The following is a 23783-nucleotide window of genomic DNA, read 5'->3' as shown; positions in this document are numbered from 1 at the left end:
TAGGTTTCTCAGAGATCATTTTGTGAGGTGATTTGGTTGGACCTTTGCTTTCTCAGAGATCATTTTGTGAGGTGATTTGGTTGGACCTTTACTTTCTCAGAGATCATTTTGTGAGGTGATTTGGTTGGACCTTTGCTTTCTCAGAGATCATTTTGTGAGGTGATTTGGTTGGACCTTTGCTTTCTCAGAGATCATTTTGTGAGGTGATTTGGTTGGACCTTTACTTTCTCAGAGATCATTTTGTGAGGTGATTTGGTTGGACCTTTGCTTTCTCAGAGATCATTTTGTGAGGTGATTTGGTTGGACCTTTGCTTTCTCAGAGATCATTTTGTGAGGTGATTTGGTTGGACCTGTTTTTTTTTTTTGTTTTTTTTTTTAAGCTTCATTCAGGTTTAATCTCCCGGTCAGAGCCGGTTCTCGTGTTCTCTGGGCAGGGTTCCCGCTCAGCTGGGGGCCCAGAGTGCTGTGGGAGTGCGCGTTCAGAGTGAGCTCAGAGTGCACGCTGCGAGTGCACACTCAAGGGTGCGTGCTCAGGCGTGGGAGAGCAGCATGTGCAGCAGAGCGGTTCTCGTGCTCAGTGACTGACGCTTCCCTGTGGTTGTTCTTCATGGGTTGCTCTGCTCCCAGCAAAGACAAGCAGCCCACACACTGTTACAAAGACGGTTCTTCAAGGGTTCTTTAGTAAAGACAGTGGTTCTATGTAGAACCATGAACACTCAAAGAACCTTTTGCATGCTAAAATGGTTCTCTACATGATATAATGGATCTTCAGATTACTGGAGAATGTATTGTATGTGGTTCTATATAGCACCAAAAAGGGTTCTGCTATCATTACGATGTCAAACATCCATCCATCCATCCATCATCTTCCGCTTCTCCGGGGTTCGGGTCGCGGGGGCAGCATCCTGAGCAATGAAGCCCAGACCTCCCTTTCCCCAGCCACTTCCACTAGCTCCCTGGGAGGGATTCCGAGGCGCTCCCAGGCCAGCTGGGCGATATATTCACGCCAGCGTGTCCTGGGTCTTCCCCGGGGTCTCCTCCCCGGTGGACTTGCCTGTGACACCTCCCAAGGGAGGCGTCCAGGAGGCATCCTAACAAGATGCCCGAACCACCTCAACTGGCTCCTCTCGACGTGAAGAAGCAGCGGCTCTACTCCGAGTCCCTCCCGGATGACCGAACTTCTCACCCTATCTCTAAGGGAGAGTCCAGCCACCCTGCGGAGGAAACTCATTTCAGCCGCTTGTATTCGCGATCTCATTCTTTCGGTCATTACCCAAAGCTCATGACCATAGGTGAGGGTGGGAACATAGATCGACCAGTAAATCGAGAGCCTTGCCTTATGGCTCAGCTCTTTCTTTACCACAACAGACCGGTAAAGAGCCCGCATCACTGCTGACCCAGCACCAATCCGCCTGTCAATCTCCCGCTCCCTTGTACCATCACTCGTGAACAAGACCCCAAGATACTTAAACTCCTCCACTTGAGGCAAGAGCTCATCCCCGACCCAGAGAGGGCTCTCCACCCTTTCCCGCGTGAGAACCATGGCCTCGGATTTGGAGGTACTGATCCTCATCCCGGCCGCTTCACACTCGGCTGCAAACCGATCCAGTGAAAGCTGAAGTTCTCGGCCTGATGTCCCCAATAGGACCACATCATCTGCAAACAGCAGCGATGTGACCCTGAGGTCACCAAACCGGACACCCTCCATCCCCTGACTGCGCCTAGAAATTCTATCCATAAAAATTATGAATAGAATCGGTGACAAAGGGCAGCCCTGACGGAGTCCAACTCTCACTGGGAAAAAGTCTGACTTACTGCCGGCTATGCGAACCAAGCTCCTGCTTTGTTTGTACAGGGCCTGAATGGCTCGTAGCAAAGAGCCATGTACCCCGTACTCCCGAAGCACCTCCCACAGAATACCCCGGGGAACACAGTCGAATGCCTTCTCCAAATCCACAAAGCACATGTGGACTGGTTGGGCAAACTCCCATGAACCCTCCAGAATCCTGGAGAGGGTAAAGAGTTGGTCCAGTGTTCCACGACCAGGGCGGAACCCGCACTGCTCCTCCTGAATCCGAGGTTCGACTATAAGCCGGACTCTCTTCTCCAGTACCCTTGCATAGACCTTACCAGGGAGGCTGAGGAGTGTGATTCCCCTGTAGTTGGAACACACCCTCCGGTCCCCCTTTTTAAAAAGAGGCACCACCACCCCAGTCTGCCAATCAAGTGGCACCACCCCCGATGTCCATGCAATGTTGAAAAGGCGTGTCAGCCAAGACAGCCCCACAACATCCAGAGCCTTGAGGAACTCGGGACGGATCTCATCCACCCCTGCAGCCCTGCCGCCAAGGAGCTTTTTAACTACCTTAGCGACTTCGGCCTCAGTAATGGACAAGCCTATTCCCATGTCCCCAGACTCTGCCTCCTCACTGGAGAACATGTTGGTGGGATTGAGAAGGTCCTCAAAGTATTCCTTCCACCGCCCAATGACGTCTTCAGTCGAAGTCAGCAGCACACCATCTCCACTATATACAGTGCTAGTGGCACACTGCTTTCCCCTTCTGAGTCGCCTGACGGTTTGCCAGAATCTTTTCGGAGCCGACTTAAAGTCACTATCCAAGGCCTCACCGAACTCTTCCCACACCCGGGTTTTTGCCTTAGCAACGACTGAAGCCGCAGATCGCTTGGCCTGTCGATACCTGCCAGCTGCCTCTGGTGTCCTACAGGCCAACCATGTCCGGTAGGACTCCTTCTTCAGCTTGACGGCATCTCTCACCTGGGGTGTCCACCACCGGGTTCGAAGATTACCGCCCCGACAGGCACCAACTACCTTGCGACCACAGCTACAGTCAGCCGCTTCAACAATGGAGGAGCGGAACATGGCCCATTCTGAGTCAATGTCCCCCACCTCCCCCGATATCTGGTCAAAGTTCTGACGGAGGTGTGAGTTGAAGATCAATCTGACAGGTTCTTCTGCCAGACGTTCCCAGCAAACCCTCACTATACGTTTGGGTTTGCCTGGTCTGACTGGCATCTTCCCCCACCACCTGATCCAACTCACCACCAGGTGGTGATCAGTTGACAGCTCAGCTCCTCTCTTTACCCGAGTGTCCAGTACACATGGCCGCAAGTCCGCTGACACGACTACAAAGTCAATCATTGAACTGCGGCCTAGGGTGTCCTGGTGCCATGTGCACTTATGGACATCCTTGTGTTCAAACATGGTGTTCGTTATGGACAAACTGTGGTTTGGACAGAAGTCCAAAAACTGAACACCACTCGGGTTCAGATCAGAGAGGCCATTCCTCCCAATCACACCCCTCCAGGTCTCACTGTCATTGCCCACGTGAGCGTTGAAGTCCCCCAGTAGGACAATCGAGTCTCCAGGAGGAGCACTTTCAAGCACCCCTTCCAAGGACTCTATGAAGGCTGGGTATTCTGAACTGCTGTTCGGTGCATAAGCACAGACAACAGTCAGGACCCGTTCCCCAACCCGAAGGCGTAGGGAAGCTACGATGTCAAACATATGCGTATATATTTATATATTTGCATATTTATAAGGTATATGTGAAGGTATAATGAATATTCAGTATTAGTGTGTAATATCTAATAAATATTATGTATTTTGATTTATAATAAATAAACAACACACAGGATCACTTATATTCCCGTCTGTTAGACATCTGAGGACTCGGTCTCAGTGAGTCACTCATGACTGACGCACTGAATCGCAGACTGATAACGAGCGTTAAGCTGAGATAAATAACAGGACTATGATAGACAGGATCAGTAAAGAGGAGCCGCAGAGGAGCTGATAAGACGCGGTGACTGTCTTATACAGAGGAGTTCCTGCCATACAGTGAGGAGCTTTGACGGTCAGTGTACAGTGTGAGTGTCCACTGGGGAAAAGCTGTTGGCAAGTCTGGCTGTGCTGGTTTTGATGGTTCAGAGTGGAGTGTCTGGAAGAGGTGATGTCCAGGATGAGAGGGGTCAGCTGGAATTGAGCCGACGGGCTTCATCACTCTTCATTACTCTGCTGTTGTGGACGATCCTCTCTGCTGTTCAGGTCGTGCTGATGTTACACACTAATAAACAAGTCCCGTTTACAGAGGTTCACAGTGTAAACAAGCCAAGAGAAACAAACCTGATCACTCAGACCACCCAGTACAACCGACACGCCTCCCAGTACAGCCAAAACCCCTCCTATTACTGCCAAAACCCCACCAAGTACAGCTAAAACTCCTCCCATTACAACCAAAACCCCTCCAAGTACAGCCAAAACCCCTCCCAGTACAGCCAAAACCCCTCCTATTACTGCCAAAACCCCACCAAGTACAGCTAAAACTCCTCCCAGTACAACCAAAACCCCTCCAAGTACAGCCAAAACCCCTCCTATTACTGCCAAAACCCCACCAAGTACAGCTAAAACTCCTCCCAGTACAACCAAAACCCCTCCAAGTACAACCAAAACCCCTCCCAGTACAGCCAAAACCCCTCCTATTACTGCCAAAACCCCACCAAGTACAGCTAAAACTCCTCCCAGTACAACCAAAACCCCTCCAAGTACAGCCAAAACCCCTCCAAGTACAACCAAAACCCCACCAAGTACAGCCAAAACCCCACCAAGTACAGCCAAAACCCCTCCAAGTACAGCCAAAACCCCTCCAAGTACAACCAAAACCCCTCCTAGTACAGCCAAAACTCCTCCCAGTACAACCAAAACCCCACCAAGTACAGCCAAAACCCCTCCAAGTACAACCAAAACCTCACCAAGTACAGCCAAAACTCCTCCTAGTACAGCCAAAACCCCACCAAGTACAACCAAAACCTCACCAAGTACAGCCAAAACTCCTCCAAGTACAACCAAAACCCCTCCAAGTACAGCCAAAACCCCACCAAGTACAACCAAAACCCCTCCAAGTACAGCCAAAACCCCTCCAAGTACAGACAAAACCCCTCAAAGTACAGACAAAACCCCTCAAAGTACAGACAAAACTCCTCTCAGTACAACCAAAACCCCTCCATGTACAGCCAAAACCCCTCCAAGTACAGCCAAAACCCCTCCATGTATAGCCAAAACCCCTCCTAGTACAGCCAAAACCCCACCAAGTACAGCCAAAACCCCTACAAGTACAGACAAAACCCCACCAAGTACAGCCAAAACCCCTCCAAGTACAGCCAAAACCCCACCAAGTACAGCCAAAACCCCTCCAAGTATAACCAAAACCCCTCCAAGTACAGCCAAAACCCCTCCAAGTATAACCAAAACCCCTCTATGTACAGCCAAAACCCCTCCAAGTACAGCCAAAACCCCTCCTAGTACAGCCAAAACTCCTCCCAGTACAACCAAAACCCCTCCAAGTACAGCCAAAACCCCTCTAAGTACAGCCAAAACTCCTCCAAGTACAGCCAAAACCCCACCAAGTACAGCCAAAACCCCTCCAAGTACAGCCAAAACCCCACCAAGTACAACCAAAACCCCTCCTAGTACAGCCAAAACTCCTCCCAGTACAACCAAAACCCCTCCAAGTACAGCCAAAACCCCTCCAAGTACAACCAAAACCCCACCAAGTACAACCAAAACCCCTCCAAGTACAGCCAAAACTCCTCCTAGTACAGCCAAAACCCCTCCAAGTGCAGCCAAAACCCCTCCTAGTACAGCCAAAACCCCTCCAAGTATAACCAAAACCCCAACAAGTACAGCCAAAACCCCACCAAGTACAACCAAAACCCCTCCTAGTACAGCCAAAACTCCTCCCAGTACAACCAAAACCCCACCAAGTACAGCCAAAACTCCTAATACAGCCAAAACCCCTCCAAGTGCAGCCCAAACCCCTCAAAGTACAGCCAAAACCCCTCCAAGTACAGCCAAAACCCCTCCTAGTACAGCCAAAACCCCTCCTAGTACAGCCAAAACCCCTCCAAGTGCAGCCAAAACCCCTCCAAGTGCAGCCAAAACCACTCCTAGTACAGCCAAAACCCCTCCTAGTGCAGCCAAAACCCCTCCTAGTACAGCCAAAACCCCTCCAAGTACAGCCAAAACCCCTCCTAGTGCAGCCAAAACCCCTCCTAGTACAGCCAAAACCCCTCCTAGTGCAGCCAAAATTCCTCCAAGTACAGCCAAAACCCCACCAAGTACAGCCAAAACCCCTCCTAGTACAGCCAAAACCCCACCAAGTACAACCAAAACCCCTCCAAGTACAACCAAAACCCCACCAAGTACAGCCAAAACCCCTCAAAGTACAACCAAAACCCCACCAAGTACAACCAAAACCCCTCCATGTACAGCCAACACCCCTCCTAGTACAGCCAAAACCCCTCCCAGTACAACCAAAACCTCTCCATGTACAGCCAAAACCCCTCCAAGTACAGCCAAAACCCCTCCATGTATAGCCAAAACCCCTCCTAGTACAGCCAAAACCCCTCCTAGTACAGCCAAAACCCCACCAAGTACAGCCAAAACACCACCAAGTACAGACAAAACCCCACCATGTACAGCCAAAACCCCTCCAAGTACAGCCAAAACTCCTCCAAGTACAGTCAAAACCCCTCCAAGTACAACCAAAACCCCTCCAATTACAGACAAAACCCCACCAGGTACAGCAAAAACCCCTCCAAGTACAGCCAAAACTCCTCCAAGTACAACCAAAACCCCTCCAATTACAGACAAAACCCCACCAGGTACAGCAAAAACCCCTCCAAGTACAGCAAAAACCCCTCCAATTACAGACAAAACCCCACCAGGTACAGCAAAAACCCCTCCAAGTACAGCCAAAACCCGTCCAAGTACAACCAAAACCCCTCCAATTACAGACAAAACCCCACCAGGTACAGCCAAAACCCCTCCAAGTACAGCCAAAACCCCTCCAAGTACAGCCAAAACCCCACCAAGTACAGCCAAGACCCCTTCAAGTACAGACAAAACCCCACCAAGTACAGCCAAAACCCCTCCAAGTACAGCCAAAACTCCTCCAAGTGCAGCCAAAACCCCTCCAAGTACAGCCAAAACTCCTCCAAGTACAGCCAAAACCCCACCAAGTACAGCCAAAACCCCTCCAAGTACAACCAAAACCCCTCCAATTACAGACAAAACCCCACCAGGTACAGCAAAAACCCCTCCAAGTACAGCCAAAACTCCTCCAAGTACAGCCAAAACCCCTCCAAGTATAACCAAAACCCCACCAAGTACAGCCAAAACCCCTCCAAGTACAACCCAAACCCCTCCAATTACAGACAAAACCCCACCAGGTACAGCCAAAACCCCTCCATGTACAGCCAAAACCCCCCCAAGTACAGCCAAAACCCCTCCTAGTACAGCCAAAACCCCACCAAGTACAGCCAAGACCCCTTCAAGTACAGACAAAACCCCACCAAGTACAACCAAAACCCATCCAATTACAGACAAAACCCCACCAGGTACAGCCAAAACCCCTCCAAGTACAGCCAAAACTCCTCCAAGTGCAGCCAAAACCCCTCCAAGTACAGCCAAAACTCCTCCAAGTACAGCCAAAACCCCACCAAGTACAGCCAAAACCCCTCCATGTACAGCCAAAACCCCTCCAAGTACAGCCAAAACCCCTCCAAGTACAGCCAAAACCCCACCAAGTACAGCCAAGACCCCTCCAATTACAGACAAAACCCCACCAGGTACAACCAAAACTCCTCCAAGTACAGCCAAAACCCCACCAAGTACAGCCAAAACCCCTCCTAGTACAGCCAAAACTCCTCCAAGTACACCCAAAACCCCTCCAAGTACAGCCAAAACTCCTCCAAGTACAGCCAAAACCCCACCAAGTACAGCCAAAACCCCTCCTAGTACAGCCAAAACCCCTCCTAGTACAGCCAAAACTCCTCCAAGTACAGCCAAAACTCTTCCAAGTACAGCCAAAACTCTTCCAAGTACAGCCAAAACCCCTCCTAGTACAGCCAAAACTCCTCCTAGTACAGCCAAAACTCCTCCCAGTACAACCAAAACCCCTCCAAGTACAGCCAAAACTCCTCCTAGTACAGCCAAAACCCCTCCAAGTGCAGCCAAAACCCCTCCTAGTACAGCCAAAACCCCTCCAAGTACAGCCAAAACCCCTCCTAGTACAGCCAAAACCCCTCCTAGTACAGCCAAAACCCCTCCTAGTACAGCCAAAACCCCACCAAGTACAGCCAAAACACCACCAAGTACAGACAAAACCCCACCATGTACAGCCAAAACCCCTCCAAGTACAGCCAAAACTCCTCCAAGTACAGTGAAAACCCCTCCAAGTACAACCAAAACCCCTCCAATTACAGACAAAACCCCACCAGGTACAGCAAAAACCCCTCCAAGTACAGCCAAAACCCCTCCAAGTATAACCAAAACCCCACCAAGTACAGCCAAAACCCCTCCAAGTACAACCAAAACCCCTCCAATTACAGACAAAACCCAACCAGGTACAGCCAAAACCCCTCCAAGTACAGCCAAAACCCCACCAAGTACAGCCAAGACCCCTCCAATTACAGACAAAACCCCACCAGGTACAGCCAAAACTCCTCCAAGTACAGCCAAAACCCCACCAAGTACAGCCAAAACCCCTCCTAGTACAGCCAAAACTCCTCCAAGTACACCCAAAACCCCTCCAAGTACAGCCAAAACTCCTCCAAGTACAGCCAACACCCCTCCTAGTACAGCCAAAACCCCTCCAAGTACAGCCAAAACTCCTCCTAGTACAGCCAAAACCCCTCCAAGTGCAGCCAAAACCCCTCCTAGTACAGCCAAAACCCCTCCAAGTACAGCCAAAACCCCTCCTAGTATAGCCAAAACCCCTCCTAGTACAGCCAAAACCCCTCCTAGTACAGCCAAAACCCCACCAAGTACAGCCAAAACACCACCAAGTACAGACAAAACCCCACCATGTACAGCCAAAACCCCTCCAAGTACAGCCAAAACCCCACCAAGTACAGCCAAAACCCCTCCAAGTACAGCCAAAACTCCTCCTAGTACAGCCAAAACTCCTCCCAGTACAACCAAAACCCCTCCAAGTACAGCCAAAACTCCTCCTAGTACAGCCAAAACCCCTCCAAGTGCAGCCAAAACCCCTCCTAGTACAGCCAAAACCCCTCCAAGTACAGCCAAAACCCCTCCTAGTATAGCCAAAACCCCTCCTAGTACAGCCAAAACCCCTCCTAGTACAGCCAAAACCCCACCAAGTACAGCCAAAACACCACCAAGTACAGCCAAAACCCCACCATGTACAGCCAAAACCCCTCCAAGTACAGCCAAAACTCCTCCAAGTACAGTCAAAACCCCTCCAAGTACAACCAAAACCCCTCCAATTACAGACAAAACCCCACCAGGTACAGCAAAAACCCCTCCAAGTACAGCCAAAACTCCTCCAAGTACAGCCAAAACCCCTCCAAGTATAACCAAAACCCCACCAAGTACAGCCAAAACCCCTCCAAGTACAACCAAAACCCCTCCAATTACAGACAAAACCCAACCAGGTACAGCCAAAACCCCTCCAAGTACAGCCAAAACCCCTCCTAGTATAGCCAAAACCCCTCCTAGTACAGCCAAAACCCCTCCTAGTACAGCCAAAACCCCACCAAGTACAGCCAAAACACCACCAAGTACAGACAAAACCCCACCATGTACAGCCAAAACCCCTCCAAGTACAGCCAAAACTCCTCCAAGTACAGTCAAAACCCCTCCAAGTACAACCAAAACCCCTCCAATTACAGACAAAACCCCACCAGGTACAGCCAAAACCCCTCCAAGTACAGCCAAAACTCCTCCAAGTACAGCCAAAACCCCTCCAAGTATAACCAAAACCCCACCAAGTACAGCCAAAACCCCTCCAAGTACAGCCAAAACTCCTCCTAGTACAGCCAAAACTCCTCCCAGTACAACCAAAACCCCTCCAAGTACAGCCAAAACTCCTCCTAGTACAGCCAAAACCCCTCCAAGTGCAGCCAAAACCCCTCCTAGTACAGCCAAAACCCCTCCAAGTACAGCCAAAACCCCTCCTAGTAAAGCCAAAACCCCTCCTAGTACAGCCAAAAACCCCTCCTAGTACAGCCAAAACCCCACCAAGTACAGCCAAAACACCACCAAGTACAGACAAAACCCCTCCATGTACAGCCAAAACCCCTCCAAGTACAGCCAAAACTCCTCCAAGTACAGTCAAAACCCCTCCAAGTACAACCAAAACCCCTCCAATTACAGACAAAACCCCACCAGGTACAGCAAAAACCCCTCCAAGTACAGCCAAAACTCCTCCAAGTACAGCCAAAACCCCTCCAAGTATAACCAAAACCCCACCAAGTACAGCCAAAACCCCTCCAAGTACAACCAAAACCCCTCCAATTACAGACAAAACCCAACCAGGTACAGCCAAAACCCCTCCAAGTACAGCCAAAACCCCTCCTAGTAGAGCCAAAACCCCACCAAGTACAGCCAAGACCCCTTCAAGTACAGACAAAACCCCTCCATGTACAGCCAAAACCCCTCCAAGTACAGCCAAAACCCCTCCTAGTACAGCCAAAACCCCACCAAGTACAGCCAAGACCCCTTCAAGTACAGCCAAAACCCCACCAAGTACAGCCAAAACCCCTCCATGTACAGCCAAAACCCCTCCAAGTACAGCCAAAACCCCTCCAAGTACAGCCAAAACCCCACCAAGTACAGCCAAGACCCCTCCAATTACAGACAAAACCCCACCAGGTACAGCCAAAACTCCTCCAAGTACAGCCAAAACCCCACCAAGTACAGCCAAAACCCCTCCTAGTACAGCCAAAACTCCTCCAAGTACACCCAAAACCCCTCCAAGTACAGCCAAAACTCCTCCAAGTACAGCCAAAACCCCACCAAGTACAGCCAAAACCCCTCCTAGTACAGCCAAAACCCCTCCAAGTACAGCCAAAACTCCTCCAAGTACAGCCAAAACTCTTCCAAGTACAGCCAAAACCCCACCAAGTACAGCCAAAACCCCACCAAGTACAGCCAACACCCCTCCTAGTACAGCCAAAACTCCTCCTAGTACAGCCAAAACTCCTCCCAGTACAACCAAAACCCCTCCAAGTACAGCCAAAACTCCTCCTAGTACAGCCAAAACCCCTCCAAGTGCAGCCAAAACCCCTCCTAGTACAGCCAAAACCCCTCCAAGTACAGCCAAAACCCCTCCTAGTATAGCCAAAACCCCTCCTAGTACAGCCAAAACCCCTCCTAGTACAGCCAAAACCCCACCAAGTACAGCCAAAACACCACCAAGTACAGACAAAACCCCACCATGTACAGCCAAAACCCCTCCAAGTACAGCCAAAACTCCTCCAAGTACAGTCAAAACCCCTCCAAGTACAACCAAAACCCCTCCAATTACAGACAAAACCCCACCAGGTACAGCAAAAACCCCTCCAAGTACAGCCAAAACTCCTCCAAGTACAGCCAAAACCCCTCCAAGTATAACCAAAACCCCACCAAGTACAGCCAAAACCCCTCCAAGTACAACCAAAACCCCTCCAATTACAGACAAAACCCCACCAGGTACAGCCAAAACCCCTCCAAGTACAGCCAAAACCCCTCCTAGTAGAGCCAAAACCCCACCAAGTACAGCCAAGACCCCTTCAAGTACAGACAAAACCCCTCCATGTACAGCCAAAACCCTCCAAGTACAGCCAAAACCCCTCCTAGTACAGCCAAAACCCCTCCAAGTACAGCCAAGACCCCTTCAAGTACAGCCAAAACCCCACCAAGTACAGCCAAAACCCCTCCAAGTACAGCCAAAACCCCTCCAAGTACAGCCAAAACCCCTCCAAGTACAGCCAAAACCCCACCAAGTACAGCCAAGACCCTCCAATTACAGACAAAACCCCACCAGGTACAGCCAAAACTCTCCAAGTACAGCCAAAACCCCACCAAGTACAGCCAAAACCCCTCCTAGTACAGCCAAAACTCCTCCAAGTACACCCAAAACCCCTCCAAGTACAGCCAAAACTCCTCCAAGTACAGCCAAAACCCCACCAAGTACAGCCAAAACCCCTCCTAGTACAGCCAAAACCCCTCCAAGTACAGCCAAAACTCCTCCAAGTACAGCCAAAACTCTTCCAAGTACAGCCAAAACCCCACCAAGTACAGCCAAAACCCCACCAAGTACAGCCAACACTCCTCCTAGTACAGCCAAAACTCCTCCAAGTACAGCCAAAACTCCTCCCAGTACAACCAAAACCCCTCCAAGTACAGCCAAAACTCCTCCTAGTACAGCCAAAACCCCTCCAAGTGCAGCCAAAACCCTCCTAGTACAGCCAAAACTCCTCCTAGTACAGCCAAAACCCCTCCTAGTATAGCCAAAACCCCTCCTAGTACAGCCAAAACCCCTCCTAGTACAGCCAAAACCCCACCAAGTACAGCCAAAACACCACCAAGTACAGACAAAACCCCACCATGTACAGCCAAAACCCCTCCAAGTACAGCCAAAACTCCTCCAAGTACAGTCAAAACCCCTCCAAGTACAACCAAAACCCCTCCAATTACAGACAAAACCCCACCAGGTACAGCAAAAACCCCTCCAAGTACAGCCAAAACTCCACCAAGTACAGCCAAAACCCCTCCAAGTATAACCAAAACCCCACCAAGTACAGCCAAAACCCCTCCAAGTACAACCAAAACCCCTCCAATTACAGACAAAACCCCACCAGGTACAGCCAAAACCCCTCCAAGTACAGCCAAAACCCCTCCTAGTAGAGCCAAAACCCCACCAAGTACAGCCAAGACCCCTTCAAGTACAGACAAAACCCCTCCATGTACAGCCAAAACCCCTCCAAGTACAGCCAAAACCCCTCCTAGTACAGCCAAAACCCCACCAAGTACAGCCAAGACCCCTTCAAGTACAGACAAAACCCCACCAAGTACAACCAAAACCCCTCCAATTACAGACAAAGCCCCACCAGGTACAGCCAAAACCCCTCCAAGTACAGCCAAAACTCCTCCAAGTGCAGCCAAAACCCTCCAAGTACAGACAAAACCCCACCAAGTACAGCCAAAACCCCTCCAAGTACAGAAAAAAAACCCCTCCAAGTACAGCCAAAACTCCTCCAAGTGCAGCCAAAACTCCTCCAAGTGCAGCCAAAACTCCTCCAAGTACAGCCAAAACCCCACCAAGTACAGCCAAAACCCCTCCCTGTACAGCCAAAACCCCACCAAGTACAGCCAAGACCCCTCCAATTACAGCCAAAACCACTCCATGTATAGCCAAAACCCCTCCTAGTACAGCCAAAACTCCTCCAAGTACAGCCAAAACCCCTCCAAGTATAACCAAAACCCCACCAAGTACAGCCAAAACCCCTCCATGTACAGCCAAAACCCCTCCAAGTACAGCCAAAACCCCTCCTAGTACTGCCAAAACCCCACCAAGTACAGCCAAGACCCCTCCAATTACAGACAAAACCCCACCAGGTACAGCCAAAACCCCTCCAAGTACAGCCAAAACTCCTCCAAGTGCAGCCAAAACCCCTCCAAGTACAGCCAAAACCCCTCCTAGTACAGCCAAAACCCCTCCTAGTACAGCCAAAACCCCACCAACTACAGCCAAGACCCCTTCAAGTACAGACAAAACCCCACCAAGTACAACCAAAACCCCTCCAATTACAGACAAAGCCCCACCAGGTACAGCCAAAACCCCTCCAAGTACAGCCAAAACTCCTCCAAGTGCAGCCAAAACCCCTCCAAGTACAGCCAAAACTCCTCCAAGTACAGCCAAAACCCCACCAAGTACAGCCAAAACCCTCCATGTACAGCCAAAACCCCACCAAGTACAGCCAAAACCCCTCCTAGTACAGCCAAAACCCCACCAAGTACAGCCAAGACCCCTCCAAGTACAGAAAAAAACCCCTCCATGTATAGCCAAAACCCCTCCTAGTACAGCCAAAACTCCTCCAAGTACAGCCAAAACCCCTCCAAGTATAACCAAAACCCCACCAAGTACAGCCAAAACCCCTCCATGTACAGCCAAAACCCCTCCAAGTACAGCCAAAACCCCTCCTAGTACAGCCAAAACCCCACCAAGTACAGCCAAGACCCCTTCAAGTACAGACAAAACCCCACCAAGTACAGCCAAGACCCCTCCAATTACAGACAAAACCCCACCAGGTACAGCCAAAACCCCTCCAAGTACAGCCAAAACTCCTCCAAGTGCAGCCAAAACCCCTCCAAGTACAGCCAAAACTCCTCCAAGTACAGCCAAAACCCCACCAAGTACAGCCAAAACCCCTCCATGTACAGCCAAAACCCCTCCAAGTACAGCCAAAACCCCTCCTAGTACAGCCAAAACCCCACCAAGTACAGCCAAGACCCCTCCAATTACAGCCAAAACCCCTCCAAGTGCAGCCAAAACCCCTCCAAGTACAGCCAAAACTCCTGCAAGTACAGCCAAAACTCTTCCAAGTACAGCCAAAACCCCACCAAGTACAGACAAAACCCCACCAAGTACAGCCAACACCCCTCCTAGTACAGCCAAAACTCCTCCTAGTACAGCCAAAACTCCTCCCAGTACAACCAAAACCCCTCCAAGTACAGCCAAAACTCCTCCAAGTACAGCCAAAACTCTTCCAAGTACAGCCAAAACCCCACCAAGTACAGCCAAAACCCCACCAAGTACAGCCAAAACCCCTCCTAGTACAGCCAAAACTCCTCCCTGTACAACCAAAACCCCTCCAAGTACAGCCAAAACTCCTCCTAGTACAGCCAAAACCCCTCCAAGTGCAGCCAAAACCCCTCCTAGTACAGCCAAAACCCCTCCTAGTACAGCCAAAACCCCTCCACGTGCAGCCAAAACCCCTCCAAGTACAGCCAAAACCCCTACTAGTACAGCCAAAACCCCTCCAAGTATAACCAAAACCCCACCAAGTACAGCCAAAACCCCTCCATGTACAGCCAAAACTCCTCCAAGTACAGCCAAAACCCCTCCTAGTACTGCCAAAACCCCACCAAGTACAGCCAAGACCCCTTCAAGTACAGACAAAACCCCACCAAGTACAGCCAAGACCCCTCCAATTACAGACAAAACCCCACCAGGTACAGCCAAAACCCCTCCAAGTACAGCCAAAACTCCTCCAAGTGCAGCCAAAACCCCTCCAAGTACAGCCAAAACCCCTCCAAGTACAGCCAAAACCCCTCCTAGTACAGCCAAAACCCCACCAAGTACAGCCAAGACCCCTTCAAGTACAGACAAAACCCCACCAAGTACAACCAAAACCCCTCCAATTACAGACAAAGCCCCACCAGGTACAGCCAAAACCCCTCCAAGTACAGCCAAAACTCCTCCAAGTGCAGCCAAAACCCCTCCAAGTCCACCAAAACTCCTCCAAGTACAGCCAAAACCCCACCAAGTACAGCCAAAACCCCTCCATGTACAGCCAAAACCCCTCCATGTACAGCCAAAACCCCTCCTAGTACAGCCAAAACCCCACCAAGTACAGCCAAGACCCCTCCAATTACAGCCAAAACCCCTCCATGTATAGCCAAAACCCCTCCTAGTACAGCCAAAACTCCTCCAAGTACAGCCAAAACCCCTCCAAGTATAACCAAAACCCCACCAAGTACAGCCAAAACCCCTCCATGTACAGCCAAAACCCCTCCAAGTACAGCCAAAACCCCTCCAAGTACAGCCAAAACCCCACCAAGTACAGCCAAGACCCCTTCAAGTACAGACAAAACCCCACCAAGTACAGCCAAGACCCCTCCAATTACAGACAAAACCCCACCAGGTACAGCCAAAACCCCTCCAAGTACAGCCAAAACTCCTGCAAGTACAGCCAAAACTCTTCCAAGTACAGCCAAAACCCCACCAAGTACAGCCAAAACCCCACCAAGTACAGCCAACACCCCTCCTAGTACAGCCAAAACTCCTCCTAGTACAGCCAAAACTCCTCCCAGTACAACCAAAACCCCTCCAAGTACAGCCAAAACTCCTCCAAGTACAGCCAAAACTCTTCCAAGTACAGCCAAAACCCCACCAAGTACAGCCAAAACCCACCAAGTACAGCCAAACCCTCCTAGTACAGCCAAAACTCCTCCCTGTACAACCAAAACCCCTCCAAGTACAGCCAAAACTCCTCCTAGTACAGCCAAAACCCCTCCAAGTGCAACCAAAACCCCTCCTAGTACAGCCAAAACCCCTCCTAGTACAGCCAAAACCCCTCCACGTGCAGCCAAAACCCCTCCTAGTACAGCCAAAACCCCTCCAAGTACAGCCAAAACCCCTCCTAGTACAGCCAAAACCCCTCCAAGTGCAGCCAAAACCCCTCCTAGTACAGCCAAAACCCCTCCAAGTACAGCCAAAACCCCTCCTAGTACAGCCAAAACCCCTCCAAGTACATCCAAAACCCGTCCTAGTACAGCCAAAACCCCTCCTAGTACAGCCAAAACCCTCCAAGTGCAGCCAAAACCCCTCCTAGTACAGCCAAAACCCCTCCTAGTACAGCCAAAACCCCTCCTAGTACAGCCAAAACCCCTCCTAGTACAGCCAAAACCCCTCCAAGTACAGCCAAAACCCCTCCTAGTACAGCCAAAACCCCTCCAAGTGCAGCCCCAAAACCCCTCCTAGTACAGCCAAAAACCCCTCCTAGTACAGCCAAAACCCCTCCAAGTACATCCAAAACCCGTCCTAGTACAGCCAAAACCCCTCCTAGTACAGCCAAAACCCCTCCTAGTGCAGCCAAAACCCCTCCTAGTACAGCCAAAACCCCTCCTAGTACAGCCAAAACCCCTCCAAGTGCAGCCAAAACCCCTCCAAGTACAGCCAAAACCCCTCATAGTACAGCCAAAACCCCTCCAAGTACAGCCAAAACCCCTCCTAGTACAGCCAAAACCCCTCCAAGTACAGCCAAAACCCCTACTAGTACAGCCAAAACCCCTCCATGTACAGCCAAAACCCCTACTAGTACAGCCAAAACCCCTCCAAGTACAGCCAAAACCCCTCCAAGTATAGCCAAAACCCCTCCTAGTACAGCCAAAACCCCTCCAAGTACAGCCAAAACCCCTACTAGTACAGCCAAAACCCCTCCAAGTACAGCCAAAACCCCTCCAAGTACAGCCAAAACTCGTCCCGTAAAACCAAAACTAATTACTGATCTAAAAATACTCAGTACATGTTCTATTAATAGCACTGATAAATATATAAAGTGAATTATATAAACCCACCGATCAGAGCTGCTAATTATATGAAGCTCCTGATCAGAGCTGGACTGCAGACGTGTGAAGCGTCTCTAGCTGTTATTGTGACATTGTTATATTTGAAAGTCTATTAATAGCAGTGCAGTCTAACTGTGGAGCTCTGCATTTCAACCACGTCAGAACTACAGCGTGTGTGTGTGCGTGTGCGTGTGTGTCTGTGTGTGTGAGTGTGTGTGTGTGCGTGTGAGCCCCGTTAGCGTTTGTCTATTTTTAGCTGGAGTTCATGAAATGCTCTGGGTTTAGGAAACTGTCATAATGCAGACACAGCAGCAGCAGCGTAACAGAGTCTGAGATAGAAGGACAGTGTCACTCTGTGATCACCGAACTGCAAGATCAAGCAGCATCAAGCAGAGGGGTTTCTAATAAAGTGGCCAGTGAGTGGAAGCGCAAGGTAGACGTTTTCCAATAAAGTGGCCAGTGAGTGGCGTTTCAGATAAAGTGGCCAATTAGAGGAGGTATAAGGTAGGCGTTTCAGATAAAGTGGCCAATTAGAGGAGGTATAAGGTAGGCGTTTCAGATAAAGTGGCCAATTAGAGGAGGTATAAGGTAGGCGTTTCAGATAAAGTGGCCAATTAGAGGAGGTATAAGGTAGGCGTTTCAGATAAAGTGGCCAGTTAGAGGAGGTATAAGGTAGGCGTTTCTGATAAAGTGGCCAATTAGAGGAGGTATAAGGTAGGCGTTTCTGATAAAGTGGCCAATTAGAGGAGGTATAAGGTAGGCGTTTCAGATAAAGTGGCCAGTTAGAGGAGGTATAAGGTAGGCGTTTCTGATAAAGTGGCCAGTTAGAGGAGGTATAAGGTAGGCGTTTCAGATAAAGTGGCCAATTAGAGGAGGTATAAGGCAGGCGTTTCTGATAAAGTGGCCAGTTAGTGGAGGTATAGAGGCAGGCGTTTCTGATAAAGTGGCCAGTAGTGGAGGTATAAGGCAGGCGTTTCAGATAAAGTGGCCAATTAGAGGAGGTATAAGGCAGGCGTTTCTGATAAAGTGGCCAATTAGAGGAGGTATAAGGTAGGCGTTTCTGATAAAGTGGCCAATTAGAGGAGGTATAAGGCAGGCGTTTCAGATAAAGTGGCCAATTAGAGGAGGTATAAGGCAGGCGTTTCAGATAAAGTGGCCAATTAGAGGAGGTATAAGGTAGGCGTTTCTGATAAAGTGGCCAGTTAGTGGAGGTATAAGGCAGGCGTTTCTGATAAAGTGGCCAGTTAGTGGAGGTATAAGGCAGGCGTTTCAGATAAAGTGGCCAATTAGAGGAGGTATAAGGCAGGCGTTTCAGATAAAGTGGCCAGTTAGTGGAGGTATAAGGGTAGGCGTTCAGATAAAGTGGCCAATTAGAGGAGGTATAGGTAGGCGTTTCAGATAAAGTGGCCAATTAGAGGAGGTATAAGGTAGGCGTTTCAGATAAAGTGGCCAATTAGAGGAGGTATAAGGTAGGCGTTTCAGATAAAGTGGCCAATTAGAGGAGGTATAAGGTAGGCGTTTCTGATAAAGTGGCCAATTAGAGGAGGTATAAGGTAGGCGTTTCAGATAAAGTGGCCAATTAGAGGAGGTATAGAGGTAGGCGTTTTCTGATAAAGTGGCAATTAGAGGAGGTATAGAGGTAGGGCGTTTCAGATAAAGTGGCCAATTAGAGGAGGTATAAGGCAGGCGTTTCAGATAAAGTGGCCAGTTAGTGGAGGTATAAGGCAGGCGTTTCTGATAAAGTGGCCAATTAGAGGAGGTATAAGGTAGGCGTTTCTGATAAAGTGGCCAATTAGAGGAGGTATAAGGCAGGCGTTTCAGATAAAGTGGCCAATTAGAGGAGGTATAAGGTAGGCGTTTCTGATAAAGTGGCCAGTTAGAGGAGGTATAAGGTAGGCGTTTCAGATAAAGTGGCCAATTAGAGGAGGTATAAGGCAGGCGTTTCTGATAAAGTGGCCAGTTAGTGGAGGTATAAGGCAGGCGTTTCTGATAAGTGGCCAGTTAGTGGAGGTATAAGGCAGGCGTTTCTGATAAAGTGGCCAGTTAGTGGAGGTATAAGGCAGGCGTTTCTGATAAAGTGGCCAGTTAGTGGAGGTATAAGGCAGGCGTTTCTGATAAAGTGGCCAGTTAGAGGAGGTATAAGGCAGGCGTTTCTGATAAGTGGCCAGTTAGAGGAGGTATAGGCAGGCGTTTCTGATAAAGTGGCCAGTTAGTGGAGGTATAAGGCAGGCGTTTCTGATAAAGTGGCCAGTTAAGGAGGTATAAGGCAGGCGTTTCAGATAAAGTGGCCAGTTAGTGGAGGTATAAGGCAGGCGTTTCTGATAAAGTGGCCAGTTAGTGGAGGTATAAGGCAGGCGTTTCTGATAAAGTGGCCAGTTAGTGGAGGTATAAGGCAGGCGTTTCTGATAAAGTGGCCAGTTAGTGGAGGTATAAGGCAGGCGTTTCTGATAAAGTGGCCAGTTAGTGGAGGTATAAGGCAGGCGTTTCTGATAAAGTGGCCAGTTAGTGGAGGTATAAGGCAGGCGTTTCTGATAAAGTGGCCAGTTAAGGAGGTATAAGGCAGGCGTTTCTGATAAAGTGGCCAGTTAGTGGAGATATAAGGTGCACATTGTTAAACCTTCTAATCAGGCTTTGATGTTTATGTAATGTTTTGCTGAGTATTTAATTTTCATACAGGCAGTTGAGTGTCTAACCTTCACTGTGAGGAGGGCAGTGCAGTGGACTGGAACGTGACAGAACCCCATCAAGGGGCTCCCCTGCGGGGTCCACCCCGTCTCACACACACACACACACATACACACACACACCACACACACACACACACACACACACACACACCATTGAGCCAAGCCCGCAGCCTGCTGGCAGGGAGAGGGGGGTGTTAGGGACAGATTCACTCTGCCTGATTTAACTCAGCTGGACATTACACACCTATGAGCGGAGTCAGGGTCGTAGGAGGAGGAGGAGGAGGGATGAAGGGATAAAAGAGGACAGCGTGGAGCGATGCAGCCCATCACTGTTTATACTGTCTGACAGAGAGAGAAAGAGGTCAGTAGAACTGAGGATGGAAAAAAAGTCTCGCTCTCCCTCGCTCGCTCTCCTCTGGTCCAGGGTGGCATCCCTCTTCTCTGGCCCCAGGTTGCCATGGCTACTCCATGGCAACAGCTGCCAAGCCCTCCAGGGGAGCCCAGTTACCCTGGCAACAAAGATTTCTATGGCGACTGTCTCAATCTCACATCACACGCAAACACATGCATGAGCCAGTGATCGTGCACACACACAGACACACACACACACACACACGTGATCTCTCTCTTGAACACAGTTACATCACATTTACTCTGCTAACTAATGATGCCTCAAATACAGCATTTTAACACTAAAGCATAAAACCACAAACCCAGATCCATAAAACACTCTGGAGGACTTAACACTGGCCACTTTATTAGAAACACCCACCTTGCGTTTCCACTATGTAAGTGTACAATTACAGAGTCCAGCCCTCCTCTACTCCATTCACCATTCGTCAGTTTCTGACCGCAGGGCTGCTGCTGTCCAGGTTTTATTTGGACGGGGGTCCATCAGCAGTGACACTGGTGTGGTGCTGGTATGAGTGTATCAGACTGGGGCTTTTTACATACTACAGCCAAGAGCAAGTCTGTGGCCAGAAACTGATCGTTGATTAAAGGTATCAGATGACCTACGGCCTCTGAACGTATGCCAGCACGTCGAAGCCTCGTTAGAGGGGTTTAGGAGAAAGTGTCCGACTAGTGCACACGTTTCTGTGAGTAGACGTTCTGTAACTCTGAGCAGAGACTCCATCCGACTCCAGGAAAGATTCCGCGACTCTAAGCCGTACGTGAGGCTGTTGCGTGGTGGCTAACTGCTAATGCTATCCAGACCTGCTCTTAAACAGCGGGGGGTAGATGTTAGCGGTAATGGCTGAAAGGAGGCTTTTCAGCATATACGGAAAGATCTAAATATATCTCAGTCATTACATGAAACCGAGACATACAGTTCAGATACATTAGCATATTTCCTTTTCACAGTTAGCTGGAAGTGTTGAGCTGCGCCCCGTGTGAGGCAGTGACCCCTGTGAGCAGTTCCCACTGTGTGGTGAAACAGTTTGTCATTCCGGTATTTCCAGACCTGTTTTCTCTTTGAAATGTCTGTTATTCAGAATTGTGTTTCAGCCTCTCAATATTATTAACAGCATTTCAGGAAACCCTGATGGCCTCTTGAACAGGTTCCTTACCAAAAGCATCATCATCATCATCGTCGTTAACCGCTTAGTCCAGACGGGGTCCTGGTAGCAGTTGGGAGAGCAGAGAATTCCAGATGACCCTGTCCCCCGCATCTTGCTCCAGCTCATTCCTGGGGACCCCGAGCCGATCCCAGGCCAACTTGGAGATGTAATCCCTCCAGCATCCTAGGATGACCCTGGGGTCTTATCCCGGTAAGCCGTGCCTGGTACACCCCCACCAGGAGGCATCCAGGGGGCATCCGGATCAGATGCCCGAACCACCTCAATGCAGAGGAGTAGTGGCTCTACTCCGAGCTCCTCCCGGATGGTCGAGCTCCTCACCCTATCGAATAGTTTGTAGCCCATCACCCTGTGAAGAGGCTCATTTCCGCCGCTTGTATTCGTGATCTCATTCTTTCGGTCATTACCCACAGCTCATGACCACAGGTGAGGGTCGGGATGTAGACCGACCGGTAAACAGCAGAAACTGGCTAAACCAAAGCAATGATTCGAAAATTATTTCGTCACTGTCACGTTGAGACCCTGTCTCAGTCATTTTCTCTGTTTATTGATCTACACTGTTTAAGTGCAGCAGACGCCTTTCACACAGTGTGAAAAATGGGCCAACAGAAATGGTCAAATGGTGACACCATGACCACAGAACTCCGCTGCATTAGGCATACCACATACCTACATACCAGCCCTGGGAACGTAGAAGCCGTGGAACATAGGACTCTGAAAACATAGGACTTTGGGAACATACCAGCCCTGGGAACGTAGAAGCCATGGTACATAGGACTCTGAAAACATAGGACTTTGGGAACATACCAGCCCTGGGAACGTAGAAGCCATGGTACATAGGACTCTGAAAACATAGGACTTTGGGAACATACCAGCCCTGGGAACGTAGAAACCGTGGAACATAGGACTCTGAAAACATAGGACTTTGGGAACATACCAGCCCTGGGAACATAGAAGCCGTACAACATAGGACTCTGGAAACTTAAGGCTTTGAGAACATAGCCCTAGGAACGTAGAAGCTGTACAACATAGGACTCTGGAAACTTAAGGCTTTGGGAACAGAACAGCCCTTGGAACGTAGAAGCCGTACAATATAGGACTCTGGAAACTTAAGGCTTTGAGAACATAACAGCCCTAGGAACGTAGAAGCTGTACAACATAGGACTCTGGAAACTTAAGGCTTTGAGAACATAACAGCCCTAGGAACGTAGAAGCTGTACAACATAGGACTCTGGAAACTTAAGGCTTTGAGAACAGAACAGCCCTAGGAACATAAAAGCCGTACAACATAGGACTCTGGAAACTTAAGGCTTTGAGAACAGAACAGCCCTAGGAACGTAGAAGCTGTGGAACATAAAAATCTGGAAGCTTAAAGTTTTGGGAACAGAACAGCCCTTGGAACATAGAAGCCGTACAACATAGGACTCTGGAAACTTAAGGCTTTGGGAACATAACAGCCCTAGGAACATAGAAGCCTTGGAACATAATAAAAGACTGGGTTCTGGCACTCTGTCAACATAGGGCTCTGGGAGCATAGGACTTTGTGAACATAGGAATTTGGGAATATAGGATTCTGGGAACATAGGCCCCAAGAACATATGACTCTGGGAATATAGGATTCTGAGAACACAGGACTCTGGAACATAGGACTCTGGAAAATATGACTCACAGAACATAGGACTCTGGGAACATATGACCCTGAAATATAGAGCCCTGGAAACACAGGACTAATGGCACATAGGACTCTAGCATTATAGGTTGAAAAGGATTTGCAAATCATCGTATTCTGTTTTTATTTATTTTTTACACAACGTCCCAACTTCACTGGAATTGGGGTTGTACAACTCTAGGAACATATGACCATATGAATATAGGGACTTTGGAATACTGAACTCTGGGAACAGGAAAATGGGAATGTAGAGCCCTGGAAACATAGGAGTCTTGGAACACAGGGCCCTGAGAACACAAGACCCTAGGAATATAGTACTCTGGGAGCACATGACCAAAAGAACATGGGACCCTGTGAACATGGGACCCTGGGAACATATAGATCCAGGGACATAGGACTCTGGGAACATAGGGTACTGGGAACATAGGGCCCTGAGAACACAAGACCCTAGGAATATAGGACTCTGGGAGCACATGACCAAAAGAACATGGGACCCTGTGAACATGGGACCCTGGGAGCATATAGAGCCAGGGACATAGGACTCTGGGAACATAGGGAACTGGGAACATAGGGCCATGAGGACATAGGACTCTGGGAACATAGGGAACTGGGAACATAGGGCCATGAGGACATAGGACTCTGGGAACATAGGGTACTGGGAATATAGGGTACTGGGAACATAGGGCTATGAGGAC

General features: G+C 49.5%; 1 protein-coding gene across 6 annotated transcripts in view; it reads left to right on the top strand.

The window, feature by feature from the left end:
- dlg4b (discs, large homolog 4b (Drosophila)) overlaps positions 1-23783 on the top strand; it is a 132547-nt gene that overhangs the window by 80350 nt on the left and 28414 nt on the right. The window lies entirely within an intron of this gene.

The sequence above is a fragment of the Pygocentrus nattereri genome, chromosome 9, assembly GCF_015220715.1.
Source record: "Pygocentrus nattereri isolate fPygNat1 chromosome 9, fPygNat1.pri, whole genome shotgun sequence".
In the NCBI taxonomy this organism is placed as follows: Eukaryota; Metazoa; Chordata; class Actinopteri; order Characiformes; family Serrasalmidae; genus Pygocentrus; species Pygocentrus nattereri.
Note: the sequence above shows the minus strand (reverse complement) of the source record. Positions and strands in the feature narration are given on the sequence as shown.